Genomic DNA, 21,883 nt, shown 5'->3' on the forward strand with positions numbered 1-21,883 from the left:
CTGGTGCACCATGTTATCCGGAACCCCGGCAACAAACACCTGCATACAGGGAACCCAGATGGTGTCACACTGGAGGCGAGTAACCGCCACCCTACGCCAAACATCAGGAACCTGCCCATCTTGAAAGTCCTCCGGTACTTCAGACCACAGGAACTCCACAGGAACTCGGCAACCACGTCCTCCAGAACCTCAAGTCGCAACCCCACAGGAAAGGGCCGGGCAGTGGGCACCACCACAAGGGCACCAGCGACCACAGGCACACCACCAGACGACGGCAGGGAACCAGGGCGGCGCGCATCCTTCTATAAAGTCACTACCAGGCAACGCCCAGCACCAGCATCCACACCATCCCTGGCAGCGGAAGCTACCACTCCCCACTGCGGAGAGCCCCCTGGCGGGGAAGGAACAGAAGGCACATCCGAGACACGGGCATCAGCACCAGCAGGCGCATGAACCTCCGCCACCACCACCCACGGAGACAACGACGCATCCGGATCCACGCCATCAACACCTGAAGACCCACAGTCACTGAAGTCCCCAATATCGGCCCAGGCAGTAGACGAACGCCTGGAACGTTTGGGCTCCAGCCAGATATCGTCAGAGCCGGAAGCGGACCCAGAAACACGGGCACCATTAGCCGGACGAACAGACGCCCGACGCAGAACGGCAGCAGCTTCTCCCACTGGGGGAACCGGACCACACACAGCAGGAGGCTCCGCAGCCACCCCAGCACCCAGCACAAGAGGGATCCGTGGTGAAGCTGCAGGGCCTGGTCCAGCAGCCAAAGAAGAGGAAGCAGATGACGACGCCCCACAGGGAGTACCAGGAAGACCCACGGGGGCAGCAGGGCCAGAGACAGGAGCAGGAGTAACATCCGACGGCACCGCAACATCCGGAGCAGGGACGGCGATAACCGGGGGAACAACGGGCGACGCTGGGGGATTCACAGCAGCGAACGGGACGCTCATCTCCTCACCCCCGGAGTCCTCCTCCAGAGGGAGCAGCGGGAAATCCTCCTCACAGAACATATTCACGGGAGCGACCGGATCAGCAGTACACCCGGCAGCCTGATGCTCCAACAAGCCACACCGGAAACAAGTATGGGGTTGACGGGCATAAAACACCAGCACGTAGTACCCTAGCAGCCGGATTGATGACGGAATGTCGGACCTCAGTCGCATCCCGAGGGTCCGAATGCTGGTCTTCACACCCGAATACGTTCCAGACGATAGCGAGTTCATCCTCACACTGACGACGGAGCCGTACCTCTGGAAGAAACGCCGGAGGAGAGTCTCAGGAAACTCTATGGGGGCGCCATGGACACTAACATATGTCACAGCACCACTACGGTCCGAAATGGTCACAGACCCGGTGCCGTCCTGCAGCTGCAAAATACTCCCCTCGTACCTTCGGAGAAAATCACGGTACACTGCCTCACCCACAAACTTGATGATGACACGGCGAGCAGTGACCAGCTTGACACCATATACGTCCTGGACCGGGACCCTGAGCATGTCACTCAAGACCAGGTCCACAAGCGGGTAACCAGCATGGCCAGTAGACTCCAAACTTATGGAGTTTATCCTCATGACAGCTGGAACATGGCTGCCCATCGCAAACATGCCACGTCCCCACCACCAGGAACGGCAGAGAGGGCAGGGAGAAGGAAGTAGGCGCTTTTCCGCTTCTAGAAAGGAAAGGCATGCTTAGGCAGCCATATTTCTGAGAGAAAAGACGCATTGTGTTGAGAGCTCCCACTACGACTCATAATTACACCATCTTTGCTACAACAGGTGTCAGAGTTCGAGGGAGTCCCTGTCTACAGTCATCACAAGCACCGGCGAGTGTAATATTCCAACTTCCTACTAATTTTGTTGTTAAGTGCACTTTTTAACATTCAATTGTAGGTTGCTCATCGTGACGAAGCGTGATAACACCAACTACAGTTAGTTTAAGTTTCGCCTTTAATCCACGTTCCATCATGAATAGTGGCATATAAATTTAATCTAGGCATATTTCACATTATAACTTTGATTCCAGCATGGATCGTGATGATAAGAGGAGAGATAGTCTTCCCCCTCCATGCGGTCTCCATTATCAGGTGTTCCCAACAGTAGCCTGGGCAACGAGTTTACGTCTACGAGTATTTGAGTCGTGAAACGCATGTTGTGAAGCGTCCTTTGCAGCTAATCAGCTCTTTCCTTTTTCTCGTAGATAACTTTGTCCTATTAATAATTATCTTACCTATATGATTTATTATCTATACATGTACCATTCACTTACTATGCTGTATTAAATATTTCACTGTGTAATTAGGTAAATTTACATTCATTTATTTGCAACTATTTACTTACCAAATATTCAATAATTACTTTAACGAAGATCCAGCATTAAAATAATACTATGGATATATTTATCTTTTAGTATGTAACCCCACCCAAGTTTATGTGTTAAGTCAGCTCTTTAATTAATTGTAACTACAGTCCATTTAATGTTCTCTTAATATTTCATTGAATTAATCTAGATCCATACGACACTGATTTTTGGATTATATTTTTCATATTGTTTTATTTTTTCCTCCATTTTGTATAAAAGGAGTTGGTCCTTTGAAGCTATCGTTGTATTTAATTTACATGATTATTATTTATATTTAGAGCTAGACTTTTCCCACAACACGGGAGTGTGTGGCACTGTAAAGAAAATTGGAAAGAAATGCCAGTTTTTGACAATAATATTGGTGTAGGTGATTGTGAACTAAGTAAATGTGACAAGATCTTATCAGTGCGTTGGAGAGACAGACGTGAAGTCAATATGTGGTCAACTATTCACACTGGAGAAATGCTTGACAGTGGCAAAGTGATGGATGTATCGAGCTGATGGAACATTGTATAAGCCAGATTGTGTCATTGACTACAATATAAATATGAGACTGGTAGATAAATGTGACATGATGGTTGGTGCCGTCGAGTGTGTCCGCAACAGTGTACAGTGGACAAGGAAATTCTTCTTTCGTCTTGTGGACGTAACACTGCTCAACTGTTTCAACATGCATTTGGTGAAAGCAGGCAAAAAAAACATCAATTCGAGTTTTTAGTCACGCTCTGGTGTCCCAATTACTCGTGAAGTATGGGCAATAAGACAGTGTAAGGAAAGTTATTCATGAACAAATAAATCCACATTTAGTTTCCAACAGACTGGGTGCTAGAGACTTCCTAGCAATTCACAAGCCTGCCTACCTACCTCGTACAAGAGCTAGAACCAAAAGTCTACATGAGTGCATAGTTTGCAACCAATCAGAACGAAAACCCAGGAAGCAAAAATCAGTGTGTACAATATGCGTCGAGTACAAAGTCGTGCTCTGCCTCATGGATTGTTTCTTTGAATATTACACATTTAACAAGTACTGAGTGTGTAATACATTGTGTTAGTGTGTAAATAGTAGCAGTCTGTCAGGTACAGTCACTGTGAGAGGTTGTGTTACCTGGAGCTCCGATTGTAGTAACATTATTATAGCAATAATGGAATTATTAGTGAAGGAATTGATGAATCTAGTTGGAACTGAATTCATCTCCAGGCGTTGGAGATGAATTCCCTACGGGAGGAGGTACGACAGCTGAAACATCGAGATGAAACGAAGGAGGAGACCAATATTAACAAGACCTCGTCGTGGAAAGTTGTTAAAGACAGGGGTCTTAAGAAGACCTTGACAAGGCCGCCTACAGACGCCCTAAGGACATCAAATTCATTTGTTGGAAGACGAATGCTGTGGTGAGCCTGCAGTTCACTCGAAACGGAAATCAACGAAGAGCAACAAAGCACAGGCCCCTCAAAGTGCTCAGAAAGTTAAGGAGGTACCTAAACGAATTTTGGTTGTGAGAGATTCCCAGGTGAGGTATTTAGACAGGACGTTTTGTGCCAGAGATAGGGGCAACAGGTTAAGGGTCTGCTATCCGGGAGCTGGAATTGGAGATATTGTTGACAACATGACAGATATTATGACGGGAAATGGGAAGAAACCCATTATTTGTATTAGTGCAGGAGGTAATGATGTTAGACGAGTTAGGAGTGAAGAGCTGATCAAGAAATTTAACAAAGCCATAGAATTAGTTAGGAGCAAGGAAGGAATCCCGATCATATGTGGCATTCTTCCAAGAAAGAGCGTTGGGAATGAATAGTTGTCGAGGGCACATGGTGTCAATTGCCGGCTGGAAAGATATTGCAAATCAAACGCAATATCATTCATAGAAAACTGGGAACACTTCTATGGAAGAAATGAAATGTATGCTTGTTACGGACCCGAGCCCAACGTCCGAGCACGGAGCAGTGACGACCACGCCATCTGTGGGTCAGCTCCCGAAACCCCCTCCAAATGGACGGCCCCGTCAAGTGAGGACAGGAAATACCAGCCACATGGGCTAGTTTCCTGTCCTAATCAGCTCATAACACAGCCGCTGCTGACCTCTGGTGAGGTGGAGCTTAGACAGCAACGCCATCTATGGAGTGGATAGATAGGCGTTTGGGTCTGAGCCGGTAAGTGACGTGCCCTAGAGTGTCCCAATTACTGATGACGTGTCTGATTACAGAGTCGACCTGGGACTGCTGTAATGAACGTTGAGTCAGTCTACCCAAGGCAGTCGTCTTGTCTCCAAGTGTTTGCTGCAGCAGCTGTGAGTCCCCCCCCCCCCCCGGATGAACACTGTGGTGTTACCCTGCCTGTGACGAGGCAGTTGAGGAATTGTAGTACCCGGGACTGGTGGAGACGCTTAACCACTGGGGTGTTGTGGCGAGGAGAGTGGTCTGAGGGATCACACGAGGCTCCTGACTCAACCTGTCCTCTTAAAAAGAACGTCAACATTTGCCGTTTGACTCTACGGCTGTTTTTGGGCGTTATTTTGTGTAAAACTACGTCTATTATCGCTTCCATGGACTATCTCTTGTTATACAATGAAATACCACACTCTTATTATTCTATAACTCACTGACTATGCTTTGATATTTGTTCTTCAAGTAAAAATATATATATTTTTGCCTTAATTAGGCCATAATCCAGAAAATTCCAGCCTATCGATCTTTATATTTAGGAAAACATCTAATAAATTTGGAAATGAATTTTTCGTTCGCCGACAGTTGCCTGTTACTATTTAACCCTCTATGCTTTAATGTCGCTGGTCATTGTGACTTTCCCAGGATTTATATAGGTTTCGTAGTAGCATTTAGTCAGACTACAGTAATTTAACTAATGGGAAACCTCTATAGTTGTCGTAAATTAATAATAATCATTTATCAAATAATAAATTAGCAAACATATGCAACATTTTATGTTACGACTTTTCGGGTAGGCCGTTCTGTTTGTTTACAACCCCAATGGTTCAAAATACACAATACTTTTAATATATAAGTGACTAAGTATGCTCTAATATATGGTCCTCAATGAAAATTATCGTTTTTTTTTTTGTTAATTTGTCCATAATGAATAAGATTCCTTACTTTTGATCTTTATATTAAAAAAAAACATCTAAACAAATTGGTATTGTGTTTTCGTTCAGATAAAGTTTCCAGATACTATTTCCTAGTTATCAATTAATGTAGGTATTATTTTAATTCGCGGCTACCAGGGGCTTTCTCCCATTATACAATATGAATGTACTCACTAACTATTCTCTGGTATCTGTTCTTCAAGTAAAATTACCTATTTTTTTGTCTAATTAGTCCATAATTCATAAAATTCCTTCAGGTCGATCTTTATATTTAGAAAAACATCTAATCAATTTGGAATTTAATTTTTCGTTCACCTACAGTTACCAGCTACTATTTCATTGTTATATTTTATGTCGCTGGTCATTACAATTTTCCAAGAATTTAAACAGCTAAACAGCAAGTAGCATCTTGTTAGAGTACAGGAATTTACCTATGGAGAACCTCGATAGCTGCCGAAAATTATTAATGATTATATATGGAATTTAAAATAATGAATTGTATACCATTTCTTATGTTACGTCTTTGGCGGGTAGGCGGTTCTGCGGGTTTACAACCGAATTGTTTAAAAATCACACTATTTTAAATGTATGAGTCATTAGTATGCTCTGATATATGTTCTGCAAGGAAAATAAAGATTGTTTTGTTGTTAATTACTCCATAAATGTGTAATGTGTTAATTCAGTCTAAAATATTTTTGCAACGTTTATATGCGATATACGTAGCTGGAAACTACCTAATATTTAAAAATAATAGTTACAACATTCTATTAATATATAATGTTGAAATATATATCACACAAAGTCTGTATATCTGTTTTTAGATGTCTTATAATTTTTTTTTTTAAATAGTATTAATGATGTTTGTCTATGTTAATTATTATTAATCTAATTGTTATTATTTTAAGTAAAAGAATTGCATATATTCGCATAACCACGGGGTCTCTGTTTGTGTATGAATGCACGGATTTGTTTTTGTTATGAGATGGACGCCTTAGAAAGCATGCATGGTGTAGGCCACCTGTGGCTCGCATCCGATCCCACGATCGTCGTCGCCCCTAAATCAACACAACAGGTATTTAGTATTTACGATTATAAGTAATATTTCTTTTATAATAATATTGCAGCAGGTGGTGTAGTGGTAGGACACTCGCCTGGCGTGCCGCGAGCGCTATGTCATGGGTTCGTATCCTGGCCGGGGAGGATTTACTGGGCGCAATTCCTTAACTGTAGCCTCTGTTTAACGCAACAGTAAAATGTGTACTTGGATGAAAAAACGATTCTTCGCGGCGGGGATCATATTCCAGGGACCTGCCCGAAACGCTACGCGTACTAGTGGCTGTACAAGAATGTAACAACTCTTGTATATATCTCAGGTTAGGGGCTAGGCATTTACACTCTTAGGTCAGCAAACTAGCTAGAAGGTTAGACCATTAGACTCCACTGGTCAATCGGGGCCCTGCATGACTCAGCTTATCCTAACCTAGCCCAGCTTTAACCATCTTAGCATAGTTCATTCTAGCTGTGCATAGTGCTTGCACAGCCTTGCTTATCCTAGTTTACCTCTTCCTAGCCTACCGTAGCCAAGCCTATCCCAGTATACCCTTACCTAGTCTTGCCTAGCCTAACCATGCCTTGCTTTTAAACATGACCAGTCCTTCCTACCCTAGCCAAGCCCTGACCAGCTTAGCCAAGCCAATCCCTGCCAAGATTTAGCATAGCCTTGCCTTTTTATTAATATATAGAGGGTACCACCTCTGGTTGAGTTTGTAGGAACCCTCCACTTATAGGGTTGAGGGTTCCATATATATATATATATATATATATATATATATATATATATATATATATATATATATATATATATATATAATATATATATTATATTTATATATAATATAAATAATGTGTGTGTAAACGTGCCACGTGTGTGTAAATCACAAAAATTAACACTCGATGAAAAATGTGACAGTGTCAGGCCACGGAGGAAGAATTGAAACAGGAATTTCCTTAAGTACTTTCATATATTAATACATCTTCAGAAGGAATAATTTTTTATATAAATTAAATTAAAAAAAATCATTCCTCCATGGTCTGACACTCATATACATATATATATATATATATATATATATATATAATGTGTGTGTGTGTGTGTGTGTGTACTCACCTAGTTGTGCTTGCGGTGGTTGAGCTCTGGCTCTTTGTCCCGTATGTATGTATTCATATATATATATATATATATATATATATATATATATATATATATATATATATATATATATATATATATATATATATATATATATATATATATTATATATCCTGCCTGAAATGCTGCGTGTACTAGTGGCTTTACAAGATAGTTCTTATAAAGATAGCATTTTGTGGTTATTCTCTATATCTGGTTCACCTAACAGTAAATAAGTACCTGGGAGTTAGACAGCTGCTATGGGCTGCTTCCTAGGGATGTGTGTGTGTGTTTGTATTCATGTTGAATTTTACAAAGTAGGAAGAGATGTTTGTAAAAAAAAAAATCAAATATTTTTGAAAGTATAAGTAGATTTGATATTTTTCTTTAATTGTTTATGTCTGCTGTCTCGCCTCTTTTATAAAATGGCATCATTCTTGCTTTTTTAAGGATATCAGGAAAAGTAAGGCACTCCAGAGATTTGTTGACTCCTTCCTAGTGTTGCCTAGCCCAGCCCAGCCTAGACAAGGCAGGCTGGGCATCCTAGCCTCACGCAGCTTAGCCCCAACCTACATGTAGCATCCCAGTCCATCCTAAGTGATCATTACCTTACTGGCTGTGTTTTATCTTCAGCCCTGAATGTAATGTGGTGGAACATAAGCAGATACATATGAGGTCTTAGAGAATCTGTACTTCATACATTTCTTAATAATGTCTCACAAATATTTAAATAATTAAAAAAAAATTGTATAATAACTTCATATTATTCTTGCAATTTATTTTTGCATTTTTTTTATACAAAATTTACATTTTAAAAGATTACCTCTATTTTTAGATTGATGACTTGAAGACTACAGTGCCATCCACAGCAAATCATGGTCTTAAAATATCTCCTAGCAATGACAAGACCAATTTTCACAGAGATCAAATTTTTGCTAAGCAGTAGTCACAGGTAAATATATATAATATTATATATATAAATTAACTACTTCATTGCTCAAAGCACCTTTAGACATTCTGAGAGTTGTGCTATTTTATTAATTAATTAATTAATTAATTAGGCTATATTTTAATGTTTTGTAATGTTTTCATTACTTTTTTTGTTTTGAAATATAAATTGTTGAGTTTTGAAACATTTTGACATTAACTATACCTGAATATTTATAAACAAAAAAATACCAGAACTATGTCCTTGACAATTGCACTAAGAAGTCTTTGCCAAAATCAGGTGCTCAGTGCAGTAGTTAAAAACTTAAAAGTTGTACCACCTCTGGTGCAAGATTAGGGACCCATAGCCTCAGAGAAGAAAATAAAGAGTACTCAGAGAAGGCCTTGAATAATAGGCAGGCTGTTTGTGTGTGTTTCGACGGTAAGCTTGCTGACACCATATGTAATTACCTAAGTGTAGTTACAGGATTAGAGCTACGCTCGTGGTGTCCCGTCTACCCAGCACTCTTCGTCACATAATGCTTTAAAACTACTGACGGTCTTGGCCGCCACCACCTTCTCACTTAACTTGTTCCAACCGTGTACCACTCTGTATGCGAAAGGAAATTTTTGTATATTTCTTTGGCATCTTTGTTTAGTTAGTTTAAATCTATGACCTTTTGTTCTTGAAGTTCCAGGTCTCGGGAAATCTTCCCTATCGATTTTATCAATTCCTGTTACTATTTTGTACATAGTGATTTTATCACCTCTTTTTGTTGTCTTCTAGTTTTGGCATATATAATGCCTCTGACCTCTCCACATAGCTCTTGCCCTTTAGTTCTGGGAGCCACTTAGTAGCATGTCTTTGCACCTTTTCCAGTTTGTTGATGTGCTTCTTAAGATATGGGCACCACACAACCGCTGCATATTCTAGCCTTGGCCGAACAAAACTCGTGAACAATTTCTTTAGTATTTCGCCATCCATGTATTTAAACAAAATTCTGAAGTTAGAAAGCGTGGCATAGGCTCCTCACACAACGTTCTTTATGTGGGCCTCAAATGATAGTTTTCTATCTAGAATCAACCCTAGACCTCTTTCTTTTATCAGAATTATATAAAGATTTCTCACATAATTTGTAGGTTGTGTGGGATCTATGTTCTATTCCACATTCCATAACATGGCATTTATTCACATTAAATTTCATTTGCCAAGTGGTGCTCCATATATTTATTTTGTCCAGGTTTTCTTGAAGGGCATGACAATCATCTAAATTTCTTATCTATCCCATTATCTTAGCATCATCAGCAAACATGATTATATAATTCTGTATTCCAACTGGTAGATCATTTATGTAGACAATGAACATTTCTGGTGCATGTACTGTGGTACTCCACTTGTGACACTTCTCCAGTCCGAATGCCTCTGATTACTGCCCTTATTTTTCAATCAGTCAGAAAATTTTTCATCCATGTTAGAAGCTTACCTGTCACCCATCCAAAATTTTCTAGTTTCCAGAACAACCTCTTATGTGGAACTCTGTCGAAAGCCTTTTTTATGTCTAGATAGATGCAGTCGACCCAACTACCTTTTTCCTTTAAAATCTCTGTGGCTCAATCATAGAAACTGAGTAAATTCGATACACAGGATCTTCCAGATCGAAAAGAATACTGTCTGTGTGATATTATATAATTTCTCTCCAGGTGTTCTACCCATTTAGTTTTTATTATTTTTTTCAATCTTTTCACTGTTACACTTGTCAATGATTCAGGTCTATAACTTGAGAGGTGGGGTCTTCCCTGTTGCCACTTTTGTAGATTGGAACTATGTTAGCCTTTTTCCACATGCTTGCTATGACTCCTGTACACAGGGATGCCTGAAAGAGAAAGATCAGGTGAAGTGGAAGGCTGAGCTCAGATGCACATTCTCTCAGAACCCATGGTGAAACTCCATCTGGACCAACTGCTTTGTTCTTACTTAGCTCCTTTAACATATTTTCATCTTCATCTCTAGACACCTCTATACGCTCTATGATGTTCTCAGAAATTCTTATTGTGTCTGGTTCTCTTAAGATTTAATTTTGTATAAACACACTTTGGAACTTTTGATTTCATGTTTCACACATTGCATTATCATTTTCTGTGAATCTGTTTCCTATTTTCAACCTCTGGATATTATCCTTTACCTGCAATTTGTTGTTTACGAATTTGTAGAATATGCCCAGTTCTGTTTTACACTTATCCATTATCCCTTTTTAAAAAATTCTTTCTGCCTCTCCCCTTACTGCTGTATAGTTGTTTCTCGCATCTTTGTATCGCTGGTATGATTGGGGGTTTGGCTTTCTATATTGATACCTGCTTGATGGGGTTCTGCTCTTCTACCCCCCAAGCCCGGCCCGAGGCCAGGCTCGACTTGTGAGAGTTTGGTCCACCAGGCTGTTGCTTGGAGCGGCCCGCAGATCCACATACCCACCACAGCCCGGCTGATCCGGAACTTCTCTTAGAAAACAGTCCAGTTTTCTCCTGAAGATGTCCACGGTTGTTCCGGCAATATTTTTTATAGTCGCTGGGAGGAGGTTGAACAACCGCGGACCTCTGATGTTTATACAGTGCTCTCTGATTGTGCCTGTGGCACCTCTGCTCTTCACTGGTTCAATCTTGCATTTTTTCCATATCGTTCACTCCAGTACGTTGTTATTTTACTGTGTAGATTTGGGACCTGGCCCTCCAGTATCTTCCATGTGTATATTATTTGGTATATCTCTCGTCTCCTTTCTAGAGAGTACATTTGGAGAGCTTTGAGACGATCCCAATAATTTAGGTGTTTTATCTCGTCTATGCGTGCCGTATATGTTCTCTGTATTCCCTCTATTTCAGCAATCTCTCCTGCTCTGAAGGGGGAAGTGAATACTGAGCAGTACTCGAGACGGGACAACATAAGTGACTTGAAGAGTACAACCATTGTGATGGGATCCCTGGATTTGAAAGTTCTCATAATCCATCCGATCATTTTTCTGGCTGACACAATATTTGCTTAGTTATGCTCCCTAAACATTATATTGTCGGACATCATTATTCCCAAATCCTTGACATGCTGTTTTTCTACTATGGGAAGATTCGATTGTGTTTTGTACCCTGTATTATGTTTCAGATCCTCATTTTTGCCATACCTGAAATTTATCACTGTTAAACATCATGTTATTTTCTGCTGCCCAATCGAAAACTTTGTTGACATCTGCTTGTAGTTTTTCAATGTCTTTCATTCCATTTTTGTGTCTTTTGGTCTGTGGCCCTCTCTCAATTTCTGTTGAACCAATCCTGTTTTCTGGCCCTGCATCTCTGTTTTGGTATGAATGTTTGTGTGCCTTCATTGTATATTTTGCAAAATTTGGCATACATTTAATTTACTTCCCTGTCTAGCAACAAGTCTGCCTAATTACTTATTAAAAAAATTTTGAAGTTCCCCATAGTGACCTCTCTCTCTTGAAATCAAGTTTATCAACTGTTTCAATGTCCCCATTTTCTGTGTGTGTGTGTTTGGAGGCTAAGCTTGCTGATACCATGTGTGTGTGTGTGTTTGGAGGCTAAGCTTGCTGATACCATGTGTGTGTGTGTTTGGAGGCTAAGCTTGCTGATACCATGTGTGTGTGTGTTTGGAGGCTAAGCTTGCTGATACCATGTGTGTGTGTGTTTGGAAACTAAGCTTGCTGATACCATGTGTGTGTGTGTTTGGAGGCTAAGCTTGCTGATACCGTTTGTGTGTGTGTGTTTGGAGGCTAAGCTTGCTGATACCATGTGTGTGTGTGTTTGGAGGCTAAGCTTGCTGATACCATGTGTGTGTGTGTTTGGAAACTAAGCTTGCTGATACCATGTGTGTGTGTGTTTGGAGGCTAAGCTTGCTGATACCGTTTGTGTGTGTGTGTGTGTGTTTAGAGGCTAAGCTTGCTGATACCATGTGTGTGTGTGTTTGGAGGCTAGCTTGCTGATACCATGTGTGTGTGTGTTTAGAGGCTAAGCTTGCTGATACCATGTGTGTATTTGGAGGCTAAGCTTGCTGTTACCATGTGTGTGTGTGTTTGGAGGCTAAGCTTGCTGATACCATGTGTGTGTGTGTGTTTGGAGGCTAAGCTTGCTGATACCATGTGTGTGTGTGTGTTTGGAGGCTAAGTTTGCTAACACCGTGTGTGTACTCACCTATTTTTACTCACCTGTTTAAATAATAATAGGGGTGTGTACCACCTCTGGTGCAATTGTAGGGACCCACAGCCTTGAAGAAAATAAAGAGTATTCAGAGAAGACCTTGTGGATTCTCACTGAACACTAATCTTTTCTTCTCCTACCACCCCTCTTATTTTGTTTTATGCTGTATTCTATTATATATCATATAAATACATAGCCAAATGGCAATATTTATTATGTCTATACAAAAAGAAGACATCCACTTTATTTTTTTTCTCTCCTTTGTTTCTATGTGGATTTTGTTGTGACTAATGATTCTCCTCCTTTCCCATTGTTACGACCCTGGGTTCTCCAGTGGAAACCAGAGGTCAAAATTGAGCTATTAAACTTCCTGGTAGTACAGTTGGGCATCTAGAATAGCAATTGTTTGTATCTTCCCTGCCAGACGTAAGACTATTATTGTTTCTCAAAGAGCATTTAAAGACTGAGCTGGGGGTTGATTATTAAATAATAACATAGGCACCAACTTTGCTTACTAATACTTTCTAATCATTCATAAAGTAACAATACGTTGCATAGGGGAAGATCTTTAATGTGCTTAGCTGCACGATCAATTAGGCTCCTCCCGGCACCACGACATGAGGGAGGCAGCTGGTGGCTAGCTCGGTCTTCTCTCTGGCTGTGTCGTGCGGATAAGACCTACTCGGTGGCTGTATCCCTACTCTTCTCCCCTCTCCTCTTACTTATTTCCCTTACCTGAAGTTCCTGTATCCTTAAGCTAAGTACGGGGCATCAGTAAGTATACCTACTCTGGTAGTAACTTGTGGTGAGACCTGGGGTTAGTATTTGCCAGTGTTTTGTTTACCCTAAGAGTTGTGTTTTGTATTAGGGTACCACATGGTCTCACTACCCTAAGCTGCTTCCAGCTTCAGTGCTTATCCAGTAGTACTTTACCCTAGCTTGTTATTAGTGTAAACCTTGTATCCTGTCTATGTGGACCAAGGCTTTTAACGTAAGATAGTGTGGTAAAGTTATTATTATTATTGTTATTGGTGTGAGTGTATATGGGGGGTTGTTAAGGGGTTAATAAATAAGTACATGAATTACAGAGTATCTCTTCTTCCAAGGTGGGAGCGCAGTGATCAACCCTTAGACTAACATATATGGTCTTGTAGCAAGTTATTACTACTGTGGATAGTTTATTTTGGGGGCCGGGCCTTTTAGCTCTCCCATATTTGATACTCTTGTCTTCTAACTACCTTTACCCCTTAATAGTACCAGTACCCCATAGAAGCCCCACTTCCATCATTGTAACAAGTGGTTGGCCAGTCCGGGAGGAACATTATAAGTGTAAAAAATTAGATTCTTGAGTGCCAAAATTAAATTTTTTTATTTCCGCAGAACGGTTGTGTGCTAGCCTAGGGTCCAGCTCATCTAGCAAAGGACATTCTTGCAGTGACTGGACACCCAGCTGGATCCCTTCACGATTAAGGTTAGTGTGGCCTTGTGTTAGGGGCCGTGCAAATTTTTGTTTTTTTTCCAATTTTTACTTTTTAATTTTTTCTTTGGCTGGGAGCTAAAATTATTAGTGATGTCTTCTGAAATGCAGAAACTGGCAAGGGAGCCTTCAGTGGTAGAGATAAAGAAACTTAAAAAGTCTAATTTAGTATTGTTAGGCCAGGAATTTGGCCTAGAATTAAATGTCGCAGATAAAAAGTGGACTTTGGTGAATGAAATATTACAACATTGTATTGATGAACAACTATTGGCAAGTGATACACCTTTATGCCAGCCTAGCCAAGCAGAAAGTGCAACTCATAGGGAAAGTGAATTAGCTTTAGAGTTAGCAAAAATAAAATTAGAGGAGCAAAAACTCAAAACCGAGGAGGCTAGAATTAGAGCGAATGCCACTGGACCTCCACCTGCCGGGGATTCAAACCCCAGGCATTATGAGAAAAAGCATAATTTGCCTGAATTTTCCGAGTCTGACCCTGAAAGGTTTTTCAACCATTTTCAGAGAGTGGCCACGTCCATGAACTGGCCAAAGGAAGAGTGGGTGAAAATCCTACAGGGAAGACTTAGGGGTAAAGCACAAGATATTTTTATAAACATGCCTGACGACGAGTGTTTCGAATATGATAAAGTCAGGGAATGTATTTTGCGGGCATATGAAATTACTCCTGAAGCTCACCGCCAAGTTTATCGTAACCTTAGGCCTACTCACAACCAACCGCTCACTGAATTTGTGAATGATCAAATTCGATTATTTGATAGATGGATTCGCTCGGCGAAAGCCGAAACATACGAGGCTCTCAGGAACTTAATTTTAATGGAGCATTTTATAGATGTTATGCCAGAGAACGTATCACAGTGCATTAAAGGAAGGATAGAGTTAAATTCTAAAATAGGGGATTTGGCCAAGTTGGCAGAAAACTACCAATTGGCGGGCAAAAGGCCCAATAAAAATAATTATACCCCACAGAGTAGCAAACCTTATACCCACAGCCAGTCCAGACCAGCTCATTCTAACCCTTTACCTAATGCACCTTCTGTTTCAGACATAACTAACCCTGTTAAAGTGTCTAGCCCAACGGCACCTAAAGGTGAACCGAAGGGTAATTCTGTTAGTAATGTCTCTTCTGCCCGACGTTTTTGTGGTCACTGTAATCGTCCAAACCACACTATTAGCCGTTGTTGGCAACTGCACCCTGAAAAAAGACCCAATGCTCTAGTTGTGACACAGGGCTTGAGGCTTTCAGAAGGGTTAGGGAGTAAGACCTCCAACCCACAGTGGTTGGACTTGCTTACCCCATTCTTATCGAAAGGGAGACTACTTTTGTCTGAGGGTTCTTCCTGGAAGGACGTGGTGATCTTCCGAGACACCGGTGCCATCCAGACTTTAATTTTAGAGAGTGCGTTGCAAGGTGCCAACACTCTCGACACTGGAGAGGTGGTACTGGTCGAGGGTGTCACTAGTGATACTCAGGCAGTACCCCTCCATAAGGTTACCCTGGAATCTGATTTCCACAAGGGTGTTTGTACAGTCGGAGTCACTTCATACCTACCTTTCCCTAATGTTGATGTAATAGTTGGTAATGATTTAGCAGGGGATAAGGTAGGGGACTCCAGACTGCCTATTATGTTGCCTACCCCTAAGGTTTGCCTGGATCCACCTGCCGCAGAGGATAATGTTGTGTACCCTGCGTGCGCGGTGACCAGGTCTATGGGACTTAAATGTAAGGGCAGCCCTGTGCTTGCCAAGGTGGTAAATCCCGAGGTCACGAGGAGCTTTCCGAGTGGTGAAAACCAAGTGGATCTCGCGGACACATTCATGGCCCGACTCGATGACGTGGCCGAGGACATTGTGGAGAGCCTGCCACCACCATCTACAGAGAGTAGTGGGGAGGTGGAGGAGAACACTGTTGAGCCTCGGCCAATGGCATCTGACCCAGGCCTAGATGCCTCCTTGAGTGAGTTACAGAAAGCTGACCCCACTCTTGCAGATTGTCATGAAACAGCCGTCTCTATGGAGGAAATTGTAGACGCAGCAACTGGGTACTACTACAATGATCGGATTTTGATGAGAAAATGGAGACCACAGAGTGCTCCCTTGTCAAATGAGTGGGAGGTAGTCCACCAGGTTATGTTGCCGACCTGCTATAGAGAAAGAGTTTTGGCAGCTGCTCATGATGATCCTATGGGGGGACATCAAGGTACTAATATTACGTATCTCAAAATTTTAAAGTATTTTTTCTGGCCCAAGCTGAAAAGCGATGTGGCAAAATTTTGTAATGCGTGTATTGTTTGTCAACTGGTTGGGAAACCAAACCAGACTCCACCTAAAGCTCCTCTAAGGCCCATTGTCATGCCAGAGGAACCATTTTCTCATGTGGTAATGGACTGTGTTGGACCATTACCTAGAACTAAGTCTGGTAATATTTACCTAATCACGATGATGTGTATCACTACTCGTTACCCAGAGGCTTTTGCTGTAAGGAACATCCGAGCAAAAACTGTTGTTGCTCGTATGTTGCAATTTTTTTCCACTTTTGGACTGCCTCGGGTCGTGCAAACTGACAATGGTACTAATTTTAAGTCTGATGTTTTCGAGCAATTTTGTAAGGAACATGGAATAACTCATAAGGTTTCCAGCCCATACCATCCACAGAGTCAGGGGGTAATTGAACGTTTCCATCTAACTCTGAAGCAGATGTTGAAGACATCGTGCGAGAGTTCCCACACCTTCTGGGATGAGAATTTACCGTATGTTTTGTTTGCGGCTAGAGAGGGATTACAAAGTTCACTGGGCTGTTCTCCTTTTGAGTTAGTCTTTGGCCATAAAGTTCGTGGACCCTTGCAAATGTTACAGGAGAATCTGTTAGGGAACGTAACGTTATCCGAAGGTTCGGCTTTCTTTGCGCAACACCACCAGAGACTCAAGGACTGCAAGGCGGCTGCATTAAAGTATCTTGGCAAGGCCCAAGAAAAGATGAAAGAACGTAACGATGCTAAATCTAAGTTACGGGTATTTCAGCCTGGTGACCCGGTCCTGGTATTAAAGCCTCGACTAGGGAACACTATGTCCCACAAGTACGAAGGCCCCTACATTGTGACAGAAAAGACTGGGGACCTCACGTACAAAGTGAGGCACTCTGACAAACGTAACCAGGTAATGCTCATACATGTAAATCGACTGAAGAAGTTCCAGGGCCCCAGGCCCATTGCACTAACCAATGTTTCCATTTCCAGTGAGAGAGGGGATGATTGTTCTGGGGACCCAACTAATCTCATTTTCAATAATTCTAGTTCTGTGAATGCTGTGGAGGAGGGACTGTCCCATTTGCAGATGGCCCAACGTGAAGAGGTTCAGTCGTTGGTTGATGAATTCTCCAGTCTGTTCGGGGAGGTCCCGACCCAGACTGATGCCATTTGCCATGATGTCGAGTTGACGGACTACACTCCCATTCGCCTTCAACCCTATCGGATGAGTCCAGAAAAGAAGGCCATCGTACGGAAGGAGGTCGACTTCTTGCTCCAGCACGGCCTCATCCGGCCGAGCCAGGGCTCTTGGTGCTCGCCCTGCCTTTTGGTCCCCAAACCGGACGGCTCCTGGCGATTATGCACCGACTATCGGCAGCTCAACAAGGTGACCATTATGGATGCCTATCCGCTGCCCCTCCTCGAGGACTGCATTGACGAGTTGGGAAATGCCAAGTACATTTCGAAATTCGACCTCTCGAGGGGGTATTATCAAATCCCACTCACTGAACGTGCTAAACAGCTCACCGCGTTCGTGACACCCGAGGGTGTTTTTGAGTATCAAGTGTTACCGTTCGGCTTGCGTAATGCCCCTGCCACGTTCCAGAGACTCATGAACTCTCTACTCGCTAAGGTGCCAAATTGTCGGGCGTATTTAGATGATATCGTGCTGTTTGACAGTAATTGGGCTGACCACATAGCTAGGTTACGCCAGTTGTTTGCCATCTTGAAAAGGGCAAATCTTACCTTAAATGCTAAAAAGTGTCATTTTGGCCAAGGCACAGTGACGTACCTCGGTTATGAAGTGGGCCAAGGAAAAGTGTTACCTCGGCAAGATAAAATCAATGCCATTCTGGAGTATCCAGTACTAAAGTCTAAAAAGGACGTTCAAAGATTTATCGGTATGTGTGCGTACTATCGACGTTTTTGTCAGAACTTTTCCAGTGTTGCCACTCCTCTCACAGACTTGTTGCGGAAAGCCGTTAAATTTAAGTGGTCATCAGACTGTGCAGAGGCATTTAAAAATTTGAAATTGATCTTAACTTCCGCCCCAGTGCTTGCTAGTCCAAGGTTCGACCGACCGCAGTGTTGTTGCAAACTGGGGATGATCAGGTGGAACACCCAGTATATTATTACTCTGTGAAATTCGACAAGGCGCAACGCAATTATTCAGTGGTAGAAAAAGAGGCGTTGGCGCTAGTGTTAACATGTAAAAAGTTCGAAGTTTACCTCACAGGTAATATAGTGGTAGTGTACACGGACCATAACCCACTAGTCTTCCTGACTCAGATGAAGGGTAAGAATAAACGCATCCTCAGGTGGGCGTTGTACCTACAGGACTTCAATCTTTCCATTACCCACCTACCGGGCAGACTCAACGTGATAGCCGACGCTCTGTCCCGGTTGCCTGAATAACATTCATCTGAGCCACAGAAAGCCATTTACCAACCGTCATGCTTTAGTTAATTTTTTTTAGGTTCTCCTGTGACATTAAATATTCCGTGTCCAATTTATTTACTTCCCTGTTCTTTTATTTTTGTTGTGTATGATTTTTTTTCTTTCAGAGAACTCCTTTGTATTTTTTTTTTGCAGAGAAATTGCTTTTGATTGATTTTTTATTTTTGTCATATGTTTTTCTTTTTGTTCTCTGTATACTCTTACAAAAAAAAATATGACTACTATTCTAGTAGTCACATTTTTTTTTTCTCTGAAGGGGGGAGGAGTGTTATGACCCTGGGTTCTCCAGTGGAAACCAGAGGTCAAAATTGAGCTATTAAACTTCCTGGTAGTACAGTTGGGCATCTAGAATAGCAATTGTTTGTATCTTCCCTGCCAGACGTAAGACTATTATTGTTTCTCAAAGAGCATTTAAAGACTGAGCTGGGGGTTGATTATTAAATAATAACATAGGCACCAACTTTGCTTACTAATACTTTCTAATCATTCATAAAGTAACAATACGTTGCATAGGGGAAGATCTTTAATGTGCTTAGCTGCACGATCAATTAGGCTCCTCCCGGCACCACGACATGAGGGAGGCAGCTGGTGGCTAGCTCGGTCTTCTCTCTGGCTGTGTCGTGCGGATAAGACCTACTCGGTGGCTGTATCCCTACTCTTCTCCCCTCTCCTCTTACTTATTTCCCTTACCTGAAGTTCCTGTATCCTTAAGCTAAGTACGGGGCATCAGTAAGTATACCTACTCTGGTAGTAACTAATGGTGAGACCTGGGGTTAGTATTTGCCAGTGTTTTGTTTACCCTAAGAGTTGTGTTTTGTATTAGGGTACCACATGGTCTCACTACCCTAAGCTGCATCCAGCTTCAGTGCTTATCCAGTAGTACTTTACCCTAGCTTGTTATTAGTGTAAACCTTGTATCCTGTCTATGTGGACCAAGGCTTTTAACGTAAGATAGTGTGGTAAAGTTATTATTATTATTGTTATTGGTGTGAGTGTATATGGGGGGTTGTTAAGGGGTTAATAAATAAGTACATGAAATACAGAGTATCTCTTCTTCCAAGGTGGGAGCGCAGTGATCAACCCTTAGAATAACATATATGGTCTTGTAGCAAGTTATTACTACTGTGGATAGTTTATTTTGGGGGCCGGGCCTTTTAGCTCTCCCATATTTGATACTCTTGTCTTCTAACTACCTTTACCCCTTAATAGTACCAGTACCCCATAGAAGCCCCACTTCCATTGTTGTAACACCCAACAACAGGTCTTCCTCACTGGGCTTGCTCGGCTTTTGTGTTACTGTGAGGGTGCCATCATCGTTTACCCTTCAAGACTGACTCATGCTGGCATAGCATTTGTGGACTTCCCTTCACAATAAACAGTCCTTCTCCATATGGTGATTGTCCAGGGCAAGCAGGGTGTGACTGCCATCTTGGAGAAGCAGGGTCTTTTAATATGAAAATCTTCCGTCTTCTCTACTTACGCCAGCTTGTGCCAGCCTTGCATTCTTGTTACTTCATGGCCCTTGGGCCTTTTTTATTTATTTTACATAATAATTTTTTTTTATTAATACCCGTGTTTCACAAGAGATCCTTAACATTTTAAGCACCAATTGTATTGACTAATGTACGTCTTGTAACCTTTAAGACATAAATAGACAAGACATAGATAAATGAGTGAATAATACTGAGTGACTAGGTTAGGGCGAGGAACATAGTACAGTGTCTGACTTTGGAAGAATGCCTACTGTTTTAGAAACCTTATTGCCATGATCATAATCGTATGGGTTAAAAAGCATTTGTTGTCACTCCTACACTGTGGCTTGTTGAGCTTGAAACCTTTGCTCCTTGTTCGTGTTACATCTGACCTTTTGAAGAAATTGTATGAATCAATATCCTCCAAATTGTTCAGTATTTTAAAGGTTTCGCTCTATTACTCTCTCATTTGCATATATCTAAGCATATAGATTTAGATTAGATTTTTTATTCAGGTAAAGGTACATACATTGCAGATGAGTTACAAAGGGAAAGACAATGACTAGAGTTCACTAGCTCTATTGGAAGAGAATCGTCTGCAAGACAAGTGTGGGCAAAAATTAAGGTAGCTGCGGCTCACAACGACCCCCAGGGTAAGGCTGAAGAACTAATACACAAGTGGAGTGATGCAGCATCATCCTCCTCCCTCCCTGCAGAAGTAAGCAGGGAACAGCTCCTCCGACATAATGACAGAAGGATTAGGATAAAAAGAGCACAATCTAGTGATGACGAGTATGGGGAACCAATTACAGCCAAGGAAGTAAAGGGGGCTATGAAAAGGGTAAAAGTACAGCACCTGGTGAAGATGGCGTCACCTACGACATACTCAATGCACTGTGTGAAGTGTCTGGCAATCCACTACTCCACCTGTTTAACAAGTCATTCCTATGTGGAGTGTTGCCCACACAATGGAAACATGCAATAATGGTCCCAATACCGAAACCCAATGACCCTGGCAATTACAGACCTATCAGTCTCATGTACAGACCTCATCAGTCTCATCACTTGGAAGATACTTGAAAGGATCATCCTAAACCGACTATTGCACAAAATAGGCAGGTTAGGGAAGGGGTCAATGGATTTGTTAAAGGACGGAGCACAGCAAACTATAGCTTTTTTTTTTGAGATATATACAAGAGTTGTTACATTCTTGTACAGCCACTAGTACGCGTAGCGTTTCGGGCAAGTCCTTAATCCTATGGACCCTGGAATACGATCCCCTGCCGCAAAGAATCGTTTTTTCATCCAAGTACACATTTTACTGTTGCGTTAAACAGAGGCTACAGTTAAGGAATTGCGCCCAGTAAATCCTCCCCGGCCAGGATACGAACCCATGACATAGCGCTTCACGGAACGCCAGGCGAGTG

At 42.0% G+C, this 21,883-nt stretch overlaps 1 long non-coding RNA gene across 1 annotated transcript; it reads left to right on the plus strand.

The window, feature by feature from the left end:
• Positions 1-6,445: 6,445 nt before the first annotated feature.
• On the plus strand, positions 6,446-20,435 carry LOC138357842 (uncharacterized). Its single transcript, XR_011225158.1, has 3 exons — positions 6,446-6,549; positions 8,501-8,617; positions 20,246-20,435. It is a non-coding gene; the product is annotated as an uncharacterized lncRNA (long non-coding RNA).
• The last annotated feature ends 1,448 nt before the right edge of the window (positions 20,436-21,883 follow it).

This window comes from Procambarus clarkii, chromosome 80 (assembly GCF_040958095.1).
Source record: "Procambarus clarkii isolate CNS0578487 chromosome 80, FALCON_Pclarkii_2.0, whole genome shotgun sequence".
NCBI classification, from domain to species: Eukaryota; Metazoa; Arthropoda; class Malacostraca; order Decapoda; family Cambaridae; genus Procambarus; species Procambarus clarkii.